The sequence below is a fragment of the Dasypus novemcinctus genome, chromosome 9 (genome assembly GCF_030445035.2).
Source record: "Dasypus novemcinctus isolate mDasNov1 chromosome 9, mDasNov1.1.hap2, whole genome shotgun sequence".
Taxonomy (NCBI): domain Eukaryota; kingdom Metazoa; phylum Chordata; class Mammalia; order Cingulata; family Dasypodidae; genus Dasypus; species Dasypus novemcinctus.
This window is the reverse complement of record NC_080681.1, coordinates 76,870,949-76,894,534: the sequence shown is the minus strand read 5'-3', so window position 1 is coordinate 76,894,534 and position 23,586 is coordinate 76,870,949. Positions and strand designations below refer to the sequence as shown.

Sequence of the window (23,586 nt, the reverse complement as noted above, 5' to 3'; positions counted from 1 at the left end):
ACATAAAAATACTAATATTTCTTGGGTGGTGGGTAATATTAGCTGTTAACAAATTTAGGATCAATTTTATCAACAATATTTAACTGTGGGGCATGGGGTAGCTCAGTGGTTTGAGTGTCTCCTTCCCATGTACAAGGTCCCAGGTTCAATCCCTGGTACTTCCTAAAAAAATAAAATAAAATAAAATTCAACCTCTTTCTTCCTATGTATCCTTCCCTTCAGCATTTACCCGTGCAAAAGCCTCTTATGTTCTAAAGAATTCTCCCAGAACTCCACTGTTTCCCTTTCCCCTTCATAACAAAACTTCTCACAAGAATTGTCTTCTATTGCTGTCATCATTGTTTCCCACCTCCCAGGCACTCTTCTTCTTTCAGCTCACTTCATCCTGGCTTCCATTCCCTTCATGTAATCAAAATGATTTTCACTAAGGTCAACCATGGCCTCCATGTTTCTAGAGCCAATTGGCAACTTTTCAGTCTTCAGCTTACTTGACATCTCAGCAGCATCTGATGCTGTTGACACAGCTCCTTCTCATCACACTGCCCTTAGCATTTGTGAAACACATCCTCCTGATTTCCTCCTCCTCCATTGGCTACTCCTCCTTAGTATTCTTTGCTGGATTACCTTCCTTTATGTGACCTTTACATGTTGTAATTCCTAATGACTTCCCCCTCAGCCTCTTTCTCTTGTCCCTCTAGACTCTCTCCTACTGAACTCAGTTCACTCATTGCTTCAATTGTCATCCACACAGTAGGAATACTCAAATTTTTCTCTTTAGCCTGATCCTTTCTTCTGAGGCTTAGATCCATATTTATTGGCATTTCCACTGGAATGTCTAAAAGGCGACTTAAATTCAACTTATTAAAAACCAAACTCATGATGTCCCTTCTTAAAGCTGCCTTTTCTATAGTGTCTCTTCTGGTGAATAACTCCACCATCTATTTAGAAATGTGGCATCATTCTTAACACCTTCTCTCGTATCTCAAATTGCCAATGAAACATTAAGTCTTATTTATTTTACCACAGTCACTCTCTTCCACTACTATCTCCTAAGTCTACCACTCTCTCTGCCTTAAACTTTGGTAATGACTTACTAATTGGTTTGCAATTCATTCTCCAACTCATTCTCCAGAGGGCAGTCAAAGCAATCCTTTGGAAATACAACATGACCATGTCACTCCTCAGTTTAAATATTTCAGTGGCTCCCTGCTCCCCTGAGGATAAAGATCAAAATATAAGACCTTAAATGACCTAGTCCCACCTTGCCATATTTCAGTCCAGCTTTTTCCATTCTTTCCATTGCTCAGCCACATTGGTTTTCTTTCAGTTGTTCCTACTTTTGTGCTTCTCCTGTGTCAGGACCTGTGCAGTGCTAGTCCCTTTACCTAGAAGGTTAATGGGCCTTTAGATCTCAGCTCAAAAATCACATCCTCAAGGAAACTTTCTTGAACTCTAGACCAGATAAGTCCCTTTAGCCATCTGCTGTCAAAACAGCCTGAAGTTTTCTTTTGTAGTTATTTTCACTTTGTAATTATATGCTTGCATGATTTAAAAAAAATTAAAGTCTGTCTTCCCACTAGACTGTAATAGTCATAAAATCTGAGACTATTTCTGTTTATCTCACTCTAGGATACCTAGTGCTTAGTGTAGTGTCAAGCACATAGTAGGTATTCAATAAAATTATTCTGGAAGGAAAGAAGGAAGACTGAAAGGAAGGAGGAGCCCAAAGAAGCTTTTTAACCTAGAATAGTCAAGATAGAAAGTGATTGAGCACAAATGGGTTTTAACATTTGGAATGATTCAGGAAAGATGTGGGTAATTTGGTGGGGAGTTACGACATGGCAGTACCAGGGCAGGAGAGAACTGAAAGGTCTGCTGGGCACAGACCAGAGTGCCACATGCACAGGTACCTTCTCTTCTGTAAGGCTCACCATGTTGGGGCAGTCACAATAAACTAAGTCAGGAGACCGGCTTTCTAGGCCTGGATTTGAGGCCAACCAGCTCTCATTCTTAATTTCATCTGTAAAATGATAAGGTCAGATTATTATAGCAGTCATTGTTCTTAGTTGCAAAGAACAAAAACTGCCCTTGGGCAAATTAAACAGAAAATAAACTGAAAGCCTATTGAGCTAGCTCACAGGATTACTGGGAAGTCTGAAGAATTAGATCTAGAAAACAGGCAAGAACAAGGAAGACTGCACAGCTGAGACCAGGACCAAAATCTCAATGAGAAGCCAGATGGCCCATGAGGCCACTGCAGCACTGTACTACTGACCACTGAGTGTTACCCCCTCAGCAGGTGGGTTTGCACTGGACACGCTACTGGCAAAAAGGGCATGCTTCTTGGGACCTGGATGCTGCCACCTTTGCTATTACCCTTGGAAAGAATTCTCCACTCTTCTGCTTCTTTGGGACCTAACTACAAACCCACGCAGATGCACCTGACATCCTGATGCACCTAACTTTATGTGCTAGAGCCCTATTGCCAGGCAGAAGTGGGAAAGTGGAACTATCTAGAAAGGGAGGCTCTGAATCCTACCAACCCTTCTAAGATGGAGAGTTCCCCAGTGTAGGAATCAGAGGGTTCAGAGTCTGGGCAGGCAAAAAACATCAAATGCCTGGTACTAGGCAGTCTCTAAGCCCTTTCCAACTCTAACAATCTATGTCTTTACCATCAAAATGAGAATGGATACCGTCATTACCTCAACCTCCTTGCCTAGCAACCTATAAAACCTATAAAAGCCACATTATTGCTTTCCACAGAAAACTTTGTTCTGTATGACAAGTCCTTATTTCTAGGTACTGTGGAGACATACTTTGCAGGTCCTTTCCTTTGCATGCTTAATTGAGGTACTGAATCTGGCCTGATTTTCCTGGTTCCACAGCCCTAAAAATAGGGTGTTATTGAATAGTCTAATATCCTGGTCAGTGCTCTCAGAGTGCAGAGGTCTTCTGTGTTGATTTATATCTTTAGTGGCAGATGCTCTGTCTATTGGAGTCTCTATTTTTAAACTTGCCAAATGTCAATTCTCTCACAACTGTCGATTCCCATTCTCAAAGGCATGCTATTTATGTTTGTTTTGTTTTGTTTTGTTTTCTTGGCAGAACTTACCTGGCAAAGTAAAAGGCACCCTTCAGTCATTAATGGTTCTTTTTGCACAGAGGTAACATTTTTTTTCCTTGCCTATACTTTCTCCTTTTTATTTTATTGATAGCTAGAAAAGAATTTCTGCCAGTAAAGGGTTTGGGATCATAGAGTAATTTATGCACCTTCTTTTAAAGCAGTTTCTACCACATCTGCTTCCTTAGGCAATGAGCTTGCATTTAAAGTAGTCAAGCTGTGGGAGTGAGCAAGCTTGATAAAATCATTCAGTGTGAATCGCTGATCCCGCTTAATTTGTTACTACTCCAAGGTAATGTAGAGGTGTGAATATAAGATAATGTGACTGATGCTTTAAAACCACTAGAGAGCTTACACATCTAAATGCATGTTGAACTCCTCAAAGAGTCTGACAATATCTTCTGCTCAAAGCATTTTGTAGTACCTTTTTTGCCTTTCCAGCTGTGGACCATGCTTTCAGGTGTCCTCAGTGACAGCAAGCCTATGTGGTTTGGGAGTGTCGGGCATTAGTTCACACAAAGGTGCAGTCCTATTCTTTGTACTCTTTGGTAGCGGGCATGGGGAAGGTGTAGTGTCCTCAATGTACATATAATATGAAAGAAATTTCGTCTCCCTTGTGGGAGGTATGGGGTGAGGGTTATTGTGAAGATATAAATAAGTTGGTGTGTGCAGAGTGCTGACACATGGGGGGAGCTCAAAGAGTGTTAATACCCTTCTCTGCTCCACTATTCTTTTTTTTTTAAGTTTTATTTTATTTATTTCTTTCCCCTCCCCCCATTGTCTGCTCTCTGTGTCCATTAGCTGTGTGTTTTTCTGCATCCACGTATGTTGTCAGGCAGCACTTGGAAACTGTGTCTCTTTTTTGTTGCGTCATCTTGCTGTGCCAACTTTGTGTGTGTGTGGTGCCACTCCTGGGTGGGCTGAGCTTTTTTCATGCAGGGCAGCTTTCCTTGCAGGGCACGCTCCTTGCGTGTGGGGCTCCCCTACGTGGGGGCGGCCCCTGCGTGGCAAGGCACTCCTTGCGCACAGCAGCACTGTGTGTGGGCTGGCTTGCCACATAGGTCAGGAGGTCCTGAGTATCGAACCCTGGACCCTCCATGTGGTAGGTAGACCATCTATCAGTTGAGCCACATCTGCTTCCCTCCACTATTCTTCTAATACAGTTTGCCTCCAGCTGATGAAGCAACTTTGCTCTTCCATTTGTGAGCCCGGGAATTTCCCAGCTCAGAGGTGCTTTCCCATACTGTCTGCCATTTTTAATACCCTTTCCCCATTTATGTATATCCAAATCCTAGTTCTCCTTCAAGGTCTGACTATAAAAATAATAATAGTTATTATTATAATAGATAACTTGCTCAAGGACTCACAATTACTAAGTAGTAGAGCCAAGCTTCTCTAATGAAACATGTATCTTTCCATTTTATATTATGATCTTTTGTTACTGGTCTTATCTCCATGCTAAGTTGAATGCCCAATAAGTATTTTTTCCCCTATGTATCCTTCTCAGTACCTTGTTTATTCTGTTGCAGGTATTCAAGAATATTTGTTGAATGACTCTTTCAAAAATGAAAATCTAATTATGCCTCTCTGCTGCTTGAAGCAGTCCATTTCTAATGACCTACCCTTGTTACATTGCCTCTGGCCTGGTTGGGAATGGATGTGCCACAGTCTGGCTGGGCTTGCCCCACCCTGTGAGAAGAAAGCAACCTGGAGCCACCTGGCTTGGCCTTCACTCTCCTGGTGGGAAAGCCAGGCAGGTTGACACTAGGGGATCTGGGTGTGACCTGTGTGGAGGCCTGTGGGCAAAACCACTCATCCAGCTCAGCCTGTCGTGGAGGAGTCCATGACAGAGACTGATCCTGGCAATATCATTTCCTGAAAGGACTTGTACTCTTCGTCTCTCCTTGGTTCATACATTCAGCCTGCTGGCAGGCCTGGCTCAAAGCCATCTTGGCAAAATAAATTTTTAAAACATGTTTGGTTTAATTTTGTTTCCTTCCCAAATTCCTAATTCTTGGCAGAGTTACTCTCCAAACAGTTTTTGTATCATGGGGGTTAGGATGGGGGAAACAAGTAGGGGAGGAAAAAGATCAAGGCAAGGACACCTAAGTTGGAAATAGGTTAGTTCCTCACTTAATAATAATGTTTTTTAAAATAAAAACTAGTGACAGGGGGTGGTGGACTTGGCCCAGTGGTTAGGGCACCCGCCTACCACATGGGAGGTCCGTGGTTCAAACCCCAGGCCTCCTTGACCCGTGTGGAGCTGGCCCATGAGCGGTGCTGATGCGCGCAAGGAGTGCCCTGCCACGCAGGGGTGTCCCCGCGTAGGGGAGCCCCACACGCACGGAGTGCGCCCCATAAGGAGAGCCGCCCAGTGTGAAAGAAAGTTCAGCCTGCCCAGGAATGGTGCCGCACACACGGAGAGCTGACACAACAAGATGATGTAACAAAAAGAAACACAGATTCCCATGCCACTGACAACAACAGAAGCGGACAAAGAAGACGCAGCAAATAGACACAGAGAACAGACAACTGGGGTGGGGGTGGGGGGGCGGGAGAGAAATAAATAAATAAATAAATCTTTAAAAAAAAACTAGTGACACTTATTGAATATCTACTAGGTCCTAGGCACTAAACTAAGAATTTGTACATATATTAACTCATTTAATTCTGTTAATTGTAACTCTTTGAGTTAGGTTGTATTGTTATTATTCCTTCTTTGTGTATTAGAGAGCTGAGGCTTGAAGAGGTTAAGGAATTTGCTCAAAGTCAATAAGTAATAGATGTGGGTTTATAGCTGAAGCTAGGGAGCCCTTGCTGAATTTTTTGTCCTGAGGATGAAATATAATATTGTATTACAGTTTCTGGTGCAGGAACCCCAGCAAAAAATTTCCCATCAAAATATCAGATTACAGAGATTCCAAGCATTAGACAGGATCTTCCTCAGTTATCGTGTCAATGATTACTCTTTAGAGATGTTTTATTCCAGTTTTCTGGGAAGCAGCCTATTGTAAAGGAAAAAACAGCCCTGGACTCACAGAGACCTGGGTAGAAATTGAGCTCAGATTCTTTCAGCTGTATGGTTTATGGGACCTCACTGTGACTCAGTTTTCCCATCTTTAAAACGGTGACTGTGAAGGATTAAGTGAGAAAACACAATGAAGCTTCTTGCACTCTGCCTAGCATCAATAACTGGTAGCCATTAATATGGTGCCAATGTAAAGAAGGCCCCAAATATTTTTCTTAGCTTCTACCCCTTCCATATATTATTATAGCTGATAAATTCCACGATTAACCTTTCAGCTTATGCTGTTTTTGAGAGGCTCCATTAAAAAGAAAATACCTTGAAGGGAAGACAAATTAAACTATGATCAGTTTAAATCATTAAGTCTTAATTAAAAATTAAACTCTATATTGTGCAAGCCTTCTGGAAAGTAAGATGGTAACTTGCAAAAAAAGCTTTAAATCTGTTATATGAATACTAGCTGCCTTCATTTAGTGAGGGTCTATTACATGTTTGATGTCATATATTATTATTAGTCCTTGTAACTACCCAGTTGGGATGGCGTTATTATCATTTGATTTATGAGGCTCAGGAGGAGATTAAGCAACATGTCTAAAGCCACCTGTGAGTAAGTGGTGGCGAAGGATTTTTAATTATGGGCCTGATTCCAATGTCCATGCTTTTCCCATGATAACTTTCTAAACTTGGGCCTGATAGTCCCATTTTTGAGTAAATATACCCCCAAAATATTTTTTTTAAAGAAATATTTTTTTAAAGAAGAGAAAATAATTTGTTTAAAACAAAAGGAAAAAAAAATAAATGTTTATAGCTATATCATATTTACCATAGAATTCTGTGGACCCAAACTGGAAGGTGGAGTGGCAAGTTCCCCATGTATAATGCTGTGGGTCTCAAAAGACAAATACACAAACCATATCAGTAGAGAACATCTGAAGTTCTATTTAGTAAAATGAGTAGAATTCAAAATAGTACCGCATAGAATAGATACACACTTCTTCAAGTTAGTTAAAAATGATATCTCTACACTATTAAATATTGTGTTTACAGAATTATATAAATGATTGGTGTATGAAGCTTCTGTTGTAATTTTGGGAAGAATGGTTTCAATACTGTACTCAATAAAAAATGAAAGAAAGCAGACTGAACCAAGTTAAAAAAGGGGAAGTTAAATGGTAAAAAGAAAAATGAGAATAAGTGGTAAAACCAGCTTTTAAAAACATTGTAACAAAAACTATTACTATCTTGAGAAGAATTTGGTTATTTATAACAATGTTTCCTTACCTGGCATTTGAAGACTTGTAGGGTGTATTATGAGAGTGATAGATCTCACTGATATGAAATAATTAGAATAAGCAAATTCATAGGGTGAGAAAATAGAGGACAGGTTACTAAGGGCTGGGTTGGGGATAGGGAATGGAAGGTTAATGATTAATTGGTACAGAATCTGGGATGATGGAAAACTTTTGATACTGGATGCTGGTGATGGTAGCACAACATGTGAGCAAAATTAACAGCACTGAATTATATATCTGAATGTGATTAAGAGGGGAAATTTTAGGTTGCACAGATGTTACTAGAATAAAAACACAGGACTTTACAATACAGTGAACCCTGTTGTAAACTATGACTATGGTTAAAATTACCAGTTGTAACAAAGGTACCACACTAATGCAAGGTGTTAATAATGGGGAGGTGGGGAAGTATATATGAGAACTATATATATTTTTGCAAACCTACTTCTTTAATTAAAAAAATACTTAAAAAGTGACAGAGGGTCTCCAAATTTTTGCTATATTTCACAAAGAATAATGGAAAGTTTGTATATTTGTTTATTTAGACACCTTGACAATAGTTTAGGGCACAAGAGATTATACTCTGTTCTCATAATATCTGGGTTTGAGTCCCAGATTTGTTATCTACTTGATATGTGACAATGGGCAAGCTAATTTCTTCTGTTTCATATTCTGTAAAATAGAGTTAATAATGTGTACCTGAGTGGGTTAATGCAGTAAGGTTTCAAAAAACATTAGCAATTATTAAATCACAATGCTTCTTTGCTTTGATCTGGAGTGATATCAGTTCAGCACTGATTTTATTACCTCAAACACATCAGAAGTGTTGATCAACAGTTATACACACTTTTGATTTGGGAAAATGAATTAACTGGGAGTAAATGCAGTTGGATCAATAAAATCTTTCAAAATATGGGTGAGTGGAGGGAGAGAAAGGAGAAGTGATGAAATCTGAAGATGAGTACACAAGACAGTTAAGTTTTGATGAGGTTGAGAGGAATGGATGCCTGAGAAGAGCAGTGAGTTGGCAAACAGCCAACACAGGCTTTTGCCAAAATCCTTGAGAAAGGTCGCTTTGCTGAGATCTGACCCTTCCTGAAGATGGATCGTTGTCCTCCTCTACTCTGTGTGTTGTAGTCGGATTGCAACATCTGACCCCAAAACAGGACCTGCAGAGGTGAAAAAGTGTTTCAGAAGGCAGTTGTGTAAACTAGATGACAGCTGGGGATACCCATCCCTGGGAAGTCTGGTTAACCTTTGTGGGAACCTGAATTCCATGGCTTATATTAAAAAACTTGTCTATTAATAGTGTGTTAACACATCAGAACCCCAGTGGTAGCAAGGAATTGGGACTACAGGTAAGGCAATGGGGAGTCACTGAGGAATTTCAGTAGGCGATTTATGGGATGAGACTTATCTTTTAGGAAGGTCACTCTAGGAGCACTAGGGAAAATAGCAGAAGGGAGGCAAAAGTGGATACGAGGAAACTGCAGAGAGGAGACAACAAGCTCAGGATAAGGCATTGCTAGTGCTAGAGGTGGACAGCAGGGACGGGTTCAGGGTTGAGCTTATGGCCAACAGATGTGGGAAGTGGAAGACAGGGTCAAGCTTCAGGGATCGACTCATCACCAATAGTGTGGAACATGATCAGTCATGAAACAGAAATTCCTATGTCCTGGGACCCCTTCAGTCCTGAGCAGAGCAGACCAGGGTGGTTGGTCATCTCCTAGGCTTATGACTTGGGAGAGAAGGGGTTTGGCCATGCCATTCATGGAAAGGAGGGACATAGAAGGAGACGTTTCTTGGGGTGTTAGGGTGGGAAGGGGATGGCTGGTGTTTGGGAATAGCAGAGTCTTGAAAATAATGTGTTTGAAAAGCCTGTAGGTTATCCAAGTCAGTGTATGAGGTAGGCAGATGGCATGGTGATTAGATAAGGGGCCAAGACAGGTGATAAAGATGTGTAATAATAGCACCACCACCTGACAGAAATAGCAAGATTACTGAGCACTTGCTGTTTGCTGAGAAGTGTTTACATTTCTTATCCAATTTGATCTTCATAGCAGTCCCATGGGGTGGGAATGATTATTCCCATTTTACAGTTGAAGACATTGAGGCACAGAAAGGGTAAGGAATTTATTAAAACCAAAAGTTGCAAAAGTAAATGGAGATATCTCTGGCCAAAGAGGTTCTCTGAAACATTCTTTTTTTTTTTTTTTACAAAAGCAAAACAATGGAAACACACTAAATGCAAAGGAATGGTTATGTAAATTAGGATACAGCCATTAAAAGGAATGAGTGTGCTCAACCTGTCCCCCTGCCTTCCTCTGGCTGTGCCAGCCTTGTTCTTTTAGGTCCTTGTGATGTAGAAACTAGGGGAGATGGAGAGGAATTCCGAGAAGACGATGGACTAGAAACACATGGGATTCTCTTCTCTCCTAGAAAAATAACTAGAAGAGAGGCAGAAATGGTCTAGAAAAAAATCTTCTACAGTTTAGAGCAGGAGGGAAGGCTGGACACTGCCCAGAAGAGAGAGGGACGAAGGAAAAGAAATGTGATGGCAAAACTGTGAGTTAAAAGTGCAGCTGCTATTGCTGGCATCCTCTTCCATGCTATAGTCACTTTTGAATTCTCAGGTCTTGGGGATTGCTGCTACAGACAAAGGGGGCCCAGGGAAACACCTTCCCAGGAAAGGGCAGAGAGAGGGACCCAGCCTAAGGCTGACTCAGCTTTTGACCCACAAATTTGGTTTGCTGTGTCCCACAAGCCCTTCCAGGCCAGGTGGGGCTGTGCATTGTTTTTTTTTGAGAGCCAAGTCAGGACTAAAGAAATCTGACACTCTCAATCTTCTCCTTTACAGATCAGGACTGGTTGTTGAGGATAAACTGGGGAGTGGAATTCTTTCCTACTTGAGAGAAGGGAGGGAGCTGCCAGCAAAGATTGGAGTACTGCCTCGGAGAAAGTTTGAAATATGAGGCTCTTAGCCTGTAGGCAGAGACCTCTATCACATTGATCCAGTCTGTGTTACAGCAAACACACTCTGACCAGGCAATGAACTGAGGGGGCTGCCAAAGAGCCCATCCGCTGGAAGACCAAGGATATACATGTGAGGAAATTAAAGGTAAATAAGAGGCTTTTTCTGGCCTTTACAGCCTCCCTACCCAAGGCCTTGGAAGTGGGTCTGCAACCCATTACTGGGGCCAGAGTCCAGTTTTGAGCAACTAACAGGGACAATCCTAAAGACCCAGAACAGGTTGAACCAAGAATCAAAGAATAGCAGTAACCCACAGCCTCCTGCCACTAAATCTCTATGAAAGAGAGAGAAATTGAGCCTCTGAATAAACTCACTATCCTATCTGATGCCTAGATATCAGCAAAAAAATTACAAGCCACACTAAGAAAATTAAAGACATGGTGCAAAGAAATATATCAAAGCCCCAGAACAGACACAGCATTTGAGACAACTAATCAATGAAATGCACACAAATTCCCAAAATTAAATTAATGAGTTGAAAGATAATATGGTTAAAGAGATAAATGACATCAAGAAGACATTGAGCGAGCACAAAGAAGAATTTGAAATCCTGAATAGAAAAGTAACAGAGCTCATTAGAATAAAAGACAAGATAGGTGAGATAAAAAACACATTAAAGGCATACAACAGCAGACTTGAAATGATAGGAGAAAGAATAAATGATACAGAACACAGAACAGTTAAAATTTAAGAGAGAAAAGAACAGAGAGGAGGGAATGGGAAAAACTGAGCCGGGGCTCAGGGAGTCGAATGATAACATGAAACGCAACAACGTACATGTCATGGGAGTTCCAGAAGGAGAGAAGGGAACAGGGACAGAGATTACTTGAGGAAATAATAGCTGAAAATTTTCCAACTGTCATGAAAGAAATGAACTTATATGTCCAAGAAGCACAGAGTACCCCAATCAGAATAAATGCAAATAGACCTACTCCAAGACACGTACTCTCAGAATGTCAAATATCAAAGATAAAGAGAAAATTCTGAGAGCAGCAAGAGAGAAGCAAACCATCACACACAAGGGATGCCCAGTAAGACTTGGTGTGGATTTCTCATCAGAAACCATGAAGGTGAGAAGCCAGTGGTATGATACAATTAGGATACTGAAAGAAAAAAACTGCGAGCCAAGAATTTGTTATCTGGCAAATTGTTCTTTAAATATGAAGTTATCAAAACAATAAATAAATAAATATGAAGTTATCCACTGGGTGGACTGGGGGAGAGTGTGGACTACAAGGTGGACCACTGTCCATGTGGTGCAGCAGTGCTCCAGAATGTATTCGCCAGGTGCTGTGGATGTGCTGCAATGATGGAAGAGATTGTTGATGTGGGAGGGGTGGGGTGGGTGGGGTAGGGGGTATATGGGGATCTCATATTTTTTGAATGTAAGATTTAAAAGAAAATAAAGAAAAAAAAGTGTAAAAAAAATGTAATGTTCTGGGACGCGAACTTGGCCCAATGGATAGGGCTTCCACCTACCACATGGGAGGTCCCGTGTGGAGCTGGCCCATGTGCAGTGCTGATGCACGCAAGGAGTGTTGTGCCACACAGTGGGTGTAGGGGAGCCCCACGTGCAAGGAGTGCACCCTGTAAGGAGAGCCACCCAGCAGGAAAGAAAGTGCAGCCTGCCCAGGAATGGCACCACACACACGGAGAGCTGACACAGCAAGATGACGCAACAATAAGAAACACAGATTTCCAGTGCCTCTGATAAGGATAGAAGTGGTCACAGAAGAACACACAGTGAATGGACACAGAGAGCAGACAACTGGTGAGGGGGGTAGGAGAGAGAAATAAATAAAAAATAAATCTTAAAAAAATGTAATGTTCTTTGTGATCTATTAACTTTAATTTAAAAAGAGTGTTAAAAAATAAAAAGCAAAAAAATAATGGATTTAGAGTAATATCACTGAATGTGAATGGATTAAACTCCATAATCAAAAGATACAGGCTGGCAGAATGGATAAAAAAACATGAGCCATCCATATGCTGCTTATAAGAGACTCACCTTAGACCCAGGATACTAAGTGGCTGAAAGTGAATGGTCAGAAAAAGGTAATCCATGCAAATAGTAACCAAAAAATGGGCAGGAGTAGCTATACTAGTATCAGATGAAACAGATTTTAAATGCAAAAAAGTTATGAGATATAAAAGTCCATTGTATATTAGTAAAAGGGACAATCCATCAGTAAAAAATAACTGTCATAAATATCTATGCACCTAACAAAGGGGCCCCAAAATACATGAGGCAAACTCTGGCAAAACTGAAAGAAGAAATAGATATCTACAGTAATAGCTGGAGACTTCAACACACCATTCACATTATTAGGCAGAACAACTAGAAAGAAGATCAACAAGGAAACAGAGAACTTAAACAATATGATAAATGAGTTAGACCTAACAGACAGAGAGAGAACATCGCACCCAAACTCAGCAGGTTATGTATTCTTTTCAAGTGCTCATGGATCTTTCTCCATAATAGACCACATGCTGGGTCACAAGGCAAGTCTCGATCAATATAAAAAGACTGAAATTATACAAAGCACCTTCTCTGATCGTCATGCAATGTGATCAATATTAGACAGGAAAGAAGTAAATTCACAAATGAGGCAGAACAACACATTCCTAAATAATCAGTAGGAAAGAGAAGGAATTGTAAAGGAAATCAGTAAATATATTGAGACAAATGAAAATGAGCATACAACTTACCAAAACTTATGAGATGCAGTGAAAGCAGTCCTGAGAGGGATATTTATAGCTTTAAATGCCTATATTAAAAAAAAATAGAGAGCTAAATTCAAAGATCTATATGAACAACTGGAGAAACTAGAAAAAGAACAGCAAACAGAAGGGAAGCAAGCAGAAAGAAATAATTAAAATTAGAGCAGAAATAAATGAAATTGAGAATCAATTTCATTGGTTCTTTGAGATAAATAAAGTTGACAACCTCCAACTAGACTAACAAAGGAAAAAAGAGAGAAGATGCAAATAAACAAAATCAGAAATGAAAGAGGTGAAGTTATAACTGACCCCATGGAAATATGAAGGCTCATAAGAGGATATTATGAGAAACTGTATGCCAACAAACTAGACAACCTTGATGAAATGGACAAATTCCTAGAAATGCACAAACAACCTACACTGATGCTACAAGAAATGTAGGAAATTAGCAAACAAATCACATTAAAAAGAACTATAATCAGTCATTAAAAATCTCCCAATGAAGAAAAGTCCAGGACCAGATGGCTTCAGAAATGAATTCTACCAAGCATTTTGAAAAATATTAATAACAATCTTGTTCAAACTCTTCCAAAAAATTGAAGAGGAAGGAAAATTATCCAACTAATTTTATGAAGACAACATCACCCTAATACCAAAGCCAGATAAAGACACTACAAGAAAAGAAGATTACAAACCAATCTCTCTAATGAACACAGATGCAAAAATTCTAAACAAAATACTTGCAAACAGAATCCAACAACATATCAAAAGACTTATATACTGGGAAGTGGATGTGGTTCAACCAATTGGGCTTCCATCTACCAAAAAGAGGCCCTGGGTTCACTTTCCAGGGCCTCCTTGTGAAGGTAAGCTGGTCCACGCCCATGGAGAGCTGACAGCCCGTGCCCTGCAGAGAGCTGGAGCAGCAAGAGGATGAAATAAAGGGAGACAAGCAGATACAGAAGAACGCTCAGTGAATGGACACAGAGAGCAGACAGCAAGCAAGCTGCAAGGGGGGGGGGGTCGGGGATAAATAAATAAAATAAATCTTAAAAAAAAAAAGACATATATCATGACCAAGTGGGATTTATTCTTGGTATGCAAGGCTGGTTCAACATAAGAAAATCAATTAAGATAATATACTACATTAACAAATTGAAGGGGAAAAAACCACATGATCACCTAGATTGATACAGAAAAGGCATTCAACAAAATCCAGCATCTTTCTTGATAAAAACACATTACAAGATGGGGATTGAAGGAAAATGCCTTGAAATGATAAAAGGCATATATGAAAAACCCACAGCCAACATCATACTCAATGGGGAAAATTTGATAGATTTCTCTCTAAGACTGCAAACAAGACAAGGACGCCCACCCTCACCGTTGTTATTCAACATTGGGCTGGAAGTTCTAGTTAGAGCAATCAGACAAGAAAATAAAAGGCATCCAAATAGGAAAAGAAGTAGTGAAACTCTCAATATTTCCAGATGACATGATCCTATATTTAGAAAACTCTGAAATGTCTATGGCAAAGCTACTTGAGCTAATAAACGAGTTCAGCAAAGTGGTAAGACATAAGATCAACATGCAAAAATCAGTAATGTTTCTTTAACTACTATTGAACAATCTGAGGAGGAAATCAGAGAAAAAATTCCATTTACAATAGAAACAAAAAGTCTGAGATACCTAGGAATCAATTTAACCAATGAAGTACAGGGCCTATTTGCAGAAAACTACAAAACAATGCTAAAAGAAATTTTAAAAAGACCTAAAGAAATGGAAAGCCTTTCCATGTTTATGGATTGGAAAATCTTCTAATATCATGAAGATGTCAATCCTACCCAAACCGATTTATAGATATAATGCAAAATTAATAAAAATTCCAACAGCCTATTTACAGAACTAGAAAGGGCAATTACCAAACTCATTTGGAAGGGAAAATGCATCCAATTAGCCAAAAGCATTCTAAAAAAGAGTGGAGGAATTTCATTGCCTGACCTTGAAACATACTACAAAGTTACAGTTGTTAAAACAAAATGGTGGGAAGCAGATGTGGCTCAAGTGATTGAGTTTCTGCCTATCTTATGGAAGGACCTGGGTTTGATCCCTGGGGCCTCCTGGTGAATAAGAAGAGAAAGTGTGCCCGCACAGCCAGCCACTGCCTGTGTGAGTGCCTGTGTGGTTAGCCAATGCCTGCGCAAGTGCCCACATGGTGAGTCAGTGCCCCGTGCAAGTGAGTCATGCAGCAAGATGATGATGCATCATAAAGAGAGACAAGGGGAGAGTCAAGGTGAAGCACAGCAGAAACCGGGAACTGAGGTGGCACAATTGACAGGGAACCTCTCTTCCCATCAGAGGTCTCCAGGACTGAATCCTGGTGAATCCTAGAGGAGAGAAAATGAGAAGAGAATTCAAAACAAGCAGCAAAAGCAGTAGGGTGGGAGGAGGGGAAAGGGGAAAATAAATCTTAAAAAAAAAAAAACGAACAACAAAAAAACAGCATGGTATTGGCATAAAGATAGACACACTGATCAGTGGAATAGAATTGAAAGTCAAGAAATAAACCTACAAGCCCATGTTAACAGGACAAAACAGTCTCTTCACCAAATTGTGGTGGGAGAACTGGATATCCATAACCAAAATAATGAAAGAGGACTCCTATCCTACTCCTTATACACTAATCAACTCAAAATGGATCAAAGACCTAAGTGTAAAAGCCAGGACTATAGAACTACTAGAAGAAAATGTAGGAAAACATGTTCAAGATCTTGTAGTAGGTGGTGGTTTCTTGGCCCTTATATCCAAAGCACAAGCAACAAAAGGAAAAATAGATAAATGGGACCTCCTCAAAATTAAACACTTTTGCACCTTAAAGGACTTTGTCAAATGGGTGAAAAGGCAGACAACTCAATGGGAGAAAATATTTGGAAATCACATATCTGATAAGGGTTTTATATCCATGATATATAAGAAGATCCTATGACTCAAAAATAAAAAGACAAAGACCTAATTTTAAAATGGGCAAAAGACTTGAATAGGCATTTGTCCAAAGAAGAATTACAAATGGTGAAAAAACATTTAAAAATATTCAATGTCACTAATGACTAGGGAAATGCAACTCAAAGCTACAATGAGGTATCATATCACACCTTTTAGAATGAATACTACTAAAAAGCCAGAGAACTACAAGTGTTAGAGAGGATGTGGAGAGATAGGAACACTTATTCCCTATTGGTGGGCATGTAGAATGGTACAGCCACTGTGGAGGACTGTTTGGCAGTTCCTAAGGAAGTTGAATATAGACTTGCCATGTGACCCAGCAATGTCACTACTGGGAATATACCCAGAAGAACTGAAAGCAGTGACACAAACAGACATCTGCACACCAATGTTCATAGTGACGTCATTCACAATTGCCAAAAGATGGAAACAACCCAGGTGTCCATCACCCAATGAATGGATAAACAAACTGTGGTGTATACATACAATGGAATATTATGCAGCTATAAGAAGAAATGAAGTCGTAAAGCATATGACAACATGGATGAACCTAGAGGATATTATGTTGAGTGAAGCAAGCGAAACACAAAAGAACAAATACTGTATGACTATGTTACTATGAAGTAAATACATAGTGTAACATATTGTATGATACCATTTATAGAAAATGTAAATACATTAATTTATAAAGATGAAATTAGATTTATTATTATGTAGGACTAGGGAAAGCATGCTAAGAGGTGTCATTTTGGAGTAATGAAATACTTGTAATGATGAATGCAAAACATTGTGATTATACTAAAAGCCATTGTTTATACACTTTGGATAGATCATATGGTATATGAATGTACCTCAATAAAACTGCTTAATAAATAAGTAATTGTGCAAGTATACCCAGAAATAGTAGCTATGTACACCAGGGGAAGCATAGAGAGATCAAAGGGTCCAGAATTTTCTTGTTAGTTTGTTATTATTATTACTGAAATAATGAAAATGCTCTTATGATAATAGAGGTAATGAATGCACTACTATGTGATCATACTAAATACCATTGATTGTATACTTTGGATAAATTGTGTGCTTTATTACGATGCATCATAAATTGATTTGTTAAAAAAAAGGGAGATAGGGCAGAAGAAGAAAGTGAGAGGGAAGATTAGGGGAACTGTCGAAGTTAGTGTTACTGAAGCATCTGTGGTATATCCAGGAAGTAGAAGAGAGAAAAAGGGAAAATTTTAAAGATATCAAAAAAAATTTAAACATTATTTCAACTTCAAAAAATAACAGACAAAGGTAGCTTAGCAAATTATGGAAGAATTATTTTAAAAATCCCATCCAGGCATATGTATCATATTTAATCCTAAAAGCAGTCTTAGTTGTTTCTCCAGTATTCCAAAAGATGAAAAAATGAGTACAAATTGGTTAAATGACATGACCAAGGTGTCCTTGTTAATGAAGAAAACGAAAAGAAAAGGCTCGATCATATTTACATCTCATAAATTAAATCCTGTATTATTTTTTATTGACCTTTAGCATTGATATAGTAACTTCTTTGCCTTTGCTACAAAAATATTATAATATTACTCTTAACTAAGTTATAGTTGTATTTTTCCCATGTATCACCATACTTTTAACCCCTTATAATAGAAGAACATTCTTGTATTTGTATTATTAACCATAATCCTCATCTATCACTGAAATCACTATATTGTACATAGACATAAAATACAACATATTATATATATTAAAGATATTTTAATTGTGTAAATCCCTTTCACAGTGTTAGAAAATACAAAGGGCTTGAGTTATTTAGAAATTGCTTTTGGGTTATTTAGCTTGGTTTCTGAGACAAGGCCAGGATGATGGCTTTATTTGTATTGACACAGCATTCCTACAATGTCAGGGAATGAACAGGAGCAAGGCAGAGGGGGTCCTAGAAGCCACCTGGACAGGAAGGGCAAAGGAGACAACAGGTATCAAGAATTTACCATATGCCAGGTACTGGAATCCGATTCAGACAGGGATAAACCATACTGCTGGCCTGCCTGGGGCTTCTAGCATAATGGAGAAGACAGACATGGAAAGAAGGTAGTTACAGGATAATGCAGTAAGTGGATTAATTATGATCTACGTAGAAAGATGCACAGGCAGGAAGGAACTCCAATCCACTTAGTTTGGCGGGAGGAAGGGGAGTCAAGCTATCACACAAGGCTTCCTGGAGGAACAATAAGCTGAACCAAGTCTTGAGGGAAAAGAAGGCAGGAGGGGAAGATGTTCTGGAAGGAGGGACCTGTATGGGCAAAGATCTGCAGGAAAGAAATATCCACAGGGAGCAATGCCATTCAATGTGACCAGAAGAGCAAGTCTGAGGTGGGGAGTGGGAGCTGTTGGGGCCACCCAAACCCAGGAACTTGGCTGGCATCCTCTGGGTCAATAGAGCCCCAGAAGGACTTCTATGCATAAGTGCTATCAGTCAGATTTGTATTTCAAATAAACCATTCTAGGGGCCAGTGTGGGAGCAAGACTGCAACCTGGAAACCAGTTGTGGAGGCTATATGGAATGGTGGAGAGCACATGGGCTCAGATTCTGACTTGCCATTTCTTTGGGAAGGTAACGCAACATCTCTGAGCCTCAAACTCTTGCTGTTAAAAAGGAAATTGCAAAACCTACTTTGAAGGGTTTTGAATGAACAATTGTTAAGTGCTTGGCACAAAGTATAAATTTGAAAATGGGAGTTATTGCTACAGTTCAGGCAATAGACTATGATGCCAGAAATAAGGAGGCAATGCAATAGAGATGCTGAGGAGGGAATATATTTGAGAGAAATTAAGGAAGAAAATCTGCAGAATTTTCAGTGGGACTGGGTGGCGCTATTATTGTTCTTTGGTTATTAGCAACAGAAAAATAATTCTGGCTAATTTCAGCAAACAGGAAAGTTAGTGGAAGCAAGTGGCATAGCTCTTAAATCACAGGAAATGCTCATTAGCCAGGCTTCAGAAAGGACAGAAATGGGGCAGCTCTGGGGATCTAGGTTGTAGGAAATAATGGAAAGTGTCAGAATGAATCTGCTTCAATTATTTATGTCCTCATATCCCTTCACTCAAGAGTCAGTGACCCAAGAAGCTATTAACCTAGATTGGGTTTGCCGAACAAATCACAATGGACTGAATGGGGGCGAGAGATAGGTCTATAAAATAAAATGAGGTACTGTTATTAGAAGAAGGGGGTATGGGCATGAACAACCAATGTCTCAACCATCATTATCTTCTTCATCAGAAGAAGAATGGCACTGCCATTCACCCAGTTCTAGGTCCTGGTGCCATTAATGGAGAAAGGGAGGTGGGTGATGCATTCTGTGATGAACTTGTTGCATGTAAATTTTCACATGGACATGCAATGTAGGTTGCTCTGGATTTACAAGAGATATAGGAGGGAGATCTAGAAGTGGAAGTTATCAGTTACCAGTGTTGAGAGTAGAAAAGATTGTCTATGGATAACACCCAAAGTGAGAAGAACATTGAATGGAAAATTGACAACCCCAGGAAACACCTGCTGGGCTAAAGAGAAACACTATTCTATAGAAATTGGGAAGGAGTACCCCAAGAGGCAGGAGGAGAAGCAGAAGAGAGCTGAGGGAGAATTTCAAAAGGATGACAAACTCATACCAGTTTGTTCAGGACTGTGCCATTTTAGCAAAGAAAGTCCCATGTCCCAGAACCCCCTCAGTCCCAGGCAGCCTTGGATGGATGACCGATCTAGAATCAGTAGTGTTGGTTGAGTCAAGTGAAATAGGGAGTTTAGGGTTATCATTGAAAAATAGCCACTGGGATGACAGTTAGGAGGACAGTGAGTTCCAATGTTCCAGTATGGCAATGGGGAAAGGAGCCAGGCTGCAGGAGTTGAGGAATGAAGGGAAGATGAAGAAGAAATGGGGAATGCCAATGACTCTCTAGAGACTTAACCAGGAAGGGAAGGAGACACAGAGGACTTCAGCTATTGGGCTATGCAGGGTCATGAGAAAGAGAGGTTGAATACTGGAGAGAAGAGGGCACACTCCAGGGAACAGGATCCCTAGGGAGCAGGAGCTGATGGGTTAACAATGAGAGGGAAGGGACAGAGGGAAGATGAAGCCATTGGTGGCAGATGCAAATTCTCTTGTCATAGGAGAGAAACTTCAGATGGTTCATACTTTGTTCCCCCAATTTTCTCAAAGAAGTTGTTCAGGGTGTGTGTTGGGGGTAAGTAATGGTGGGATTGAAAGGGAAAGCCAAATGCAAATTAGCAAAAGGCTGTCAAAGGCTGGGTCAGCTGAGGGGGACCATCAACCTGTCTGCTCCTGTGCAGCACTCTGGCAGCACTGAGAGACCTGGGTGCAGGAACGAAGAAAACCTACTGAGGCAAGTGAGGTAGGAGTGCTAGGTTGGTGATGAGGTAAAAGAGTGTCTTTCAGGCAAACCAACCACAGGGCTGAGCTTGGGTAGCAGGGAAGGAACAGAGAGGGGGTTGCCAGATTAGGAGATAATGAGGGAATCAAAGGCAGAGACAATTACGGTTAGACCCAAATTTCATCCCCTGTTCCAGAATGGCCTGTGGTAACAGTTCTACTGTGCTGCTTAGCCTTGAATAAGTAATTACACCTTTCTAGGGCTCAATTTTCCCATCTGATTACATAATCACTATGGTATTTGCCAGCTCTAACCATGTATGTTTGTGCAAACCAGCATTTTGCAGCCTCTAAGGCCTCTGGGTGAGGCACTTTCTGTGCCTGAACCAGTGTGAATCATTTTCTGCTCACGAGGAGCCAACTCCAGGAAACAAGATGTGAGATTTCAGTTCATCAGGGCAAGGTGCCAAGTAAGGGTTCCAGCTAATGTTCAGGTTCCTTTGCCTCAGGGGTCTCAGTAAATCTCAGGCAACACTCTGGATGACCTTGTCCAGTTACTGAAATAATTCACAACTTGGGTTACTCTGCCATCAAGGAAAAGCAAGTGGTTAAATGCTCAGAGTGGCCATGAAGAGGCATGACTCATAAATGATTGAGGGAACAAAGGTACAAACAGAAAAGTTTATTCCTGGAAAGGCCACTGCCTTGGCTTGGGCTTCCCAGAAGCAGAGTCTGAGACAGGGTTTCTTGTTCAAGTGATTTCTTGGGGGAGTGCTCTTAGGAGAGGGAGAAAGAAGGAAGCAGCTTGGGGGTGGGGCAGGGGAGAGAAAAACAAAGCATGAGTGTGGTCTCCTCTGGAGTCTAGTGTCAGTCTGAAGTCATGGGGAAGTTCTGGAGGAAAAACTGTACCAGTTACTATTTTTCTTTTTCTCTTCCCCTTCCCCCCACCCTGCTGTTTTTTTGTTTTTGTGTGCATTTGCTGTGTGATCTTCTATATCTATTTCTCTTTTTGTCTTCTCTTCTTGTTTTTCTCCTCTAGGATTCACTGGAATTCGATCCTGGGGACCTCTGATGTGGATAGTTTCCCTGTCACTTGCACCACCTTGATTCTTGGTTTCTATTGTGCCTTGCCTTGACTCTCCCCTTCATCGCACTTTTGTTGTGATATCATCTTGCTGCATGACTCACCTGTGCAGGCACTAGCTTGCCATATGGGCACTCAGCTCGCTGCATGGGCACACTTTTTTTTTTTTTACCAGGATGCCCCAGGGATTGAACCCAGGTCCTCTCATATGGTAGGTGGAAGCCCAGTCACTAGAGTCACATCTGCTTCCCTGTACCAGTTACTATTATTTCAAAGTAAGGGACTGGGCCTTTTAAATGTCAATCAGCTCAGGTCTCTGAACATGTTGGGGTGGGGGGAGAGTGATGGAGCCTCTCTGGTGAGGGTACTTCTCTTTGGACCAGGGAAATTCTCTGCAGAAAAAGGCAGCAGAATTTTATCAGCTAGACTCACAGCTGTTGGGTAGGAAAAGAGGCACCAAGAGGCCCACTATAGCTACCATACGAATAATAAACAGAAGTGACATCCTTAGGTAGATGGGAAATGACATATAGGTAAATGGGGAAAAAAACCTAAATGGTGGCCCTACCATCCATGCAGATTTAAAACCACTTGAAGGTTATATACAGTCAACCCAATAAACTATGATGAAGTTATAGAACTACCCTCTCTTCTGCCACACATATTTCTTAAATTTCATACTACCAACACATTATTAATATCTCTCATATATAAAGAGGTCCTACAAATCAATAAAAAAAACTAAGACCTTGATTGTTTCATAGGCAGAGATATTAACCAATAGTCTACAGGGAAGGGAACACAAATAGCTAATGGACATTTTAAAATCATTCAAGCTTGATGATAAACCAAGAAACATAAGGGAAAGGAATATACAGTTTTTTCATCTATCAAATTATAAAGATTAAAAACGAAAGTGCACAAAACTGTAAAGGGTAGGGAGAGATGGGTGCTCTCCACACAGCTTGTGGGAAAGTAGGTTGGTCTAACTATTCTTGGAAAATAATTTCACAGTATGTTTCAGGAGCTTTAAAAAATGTTTAAACTCTTTGACTTTGTACTTCTACTCCCAAGACTCCATCCTAAGGAAATAATCCAAATGTTTTACTATCATCATACAATGGAATTGAGAAGTTGCTACTTGCTAGATATTGTGCTGATGCATTCATATGCATTATCCCATTTAGTCCACACGATTACCTCATGATGTGAGTGTGAAGTCTCTTTTTACAGGAGAAGAAACTGAGGCTTGTACTAAAAAGTGGGAAAGCTGGGATTATTTGACTCGTGTGGGTCTTTAATAACTTTATATACTCTATAGATTCATTAATACACATGGTCTAAGAAGAGGATGAAAAGCTAGCCTTTTACAAAATAATTAAATTAGGCAAACTGTTCTATGCTCCATTGATTAGAGATCCTCACTAGCATTTGGATTTCTAATTAAGTCAGATAGATTTAGTTAGAGCTCCTGGGGCTATCACCAAATCCTTTGGAAAGATTTTTTATGAGATCTACATTATAAAAAAGTCCAAGTTGCCTCTATACAAAACTGTGGAGATAACTATTGAGTTGGACACCTTTTTTTCCCCCCAATGTCAGACGGGTACTCTGCTGACATCGTAACAAGGTTTGAGGGGGACACAGCTCACATAAACGTGTGAATACCCATTCTCATGCTTATGAACCACAAAAGGATCTGAGTTGGGCACCTTTTGGGTTGAGGTTAAGGTGAACTGACAGGTTCACCTTATACCCAAGTATGGGTATAATAACCCATTACTGAAACAACGGACCTATACATTTGTCAACTCAACTCTCTCTTCCTCAAAACTGTGAGCTCTTTAATAGCATGGTATGTCTGTCTCATTCATTGAAATAATCTTAGAAGAAGAGAATGAATTTTGGGTAGGTATCCAGCAGT

General features: G+C 40.2%; 1 non-coding gene across 1 annotated transcript; it reads right to left on the bottom strand.

Annotated features, from left to right (window-relative positions):
• Nucleotides 1-23,258: 23,258 nt before the first annotated feature.
• LOC111766423 (small nucleolar RNA U13) lies at nucleotides 23,259-23,361 on the bottom strand. Its single transcript, XR_002798478.1, has one exon. It is a non-coding gene; the product is annotated as a small nucleolar RNA U13 (small nucleolar RNA).
• Between the last annotated feature and the right edge of the window lie 225 nt (nucleotides 23,362-23,586).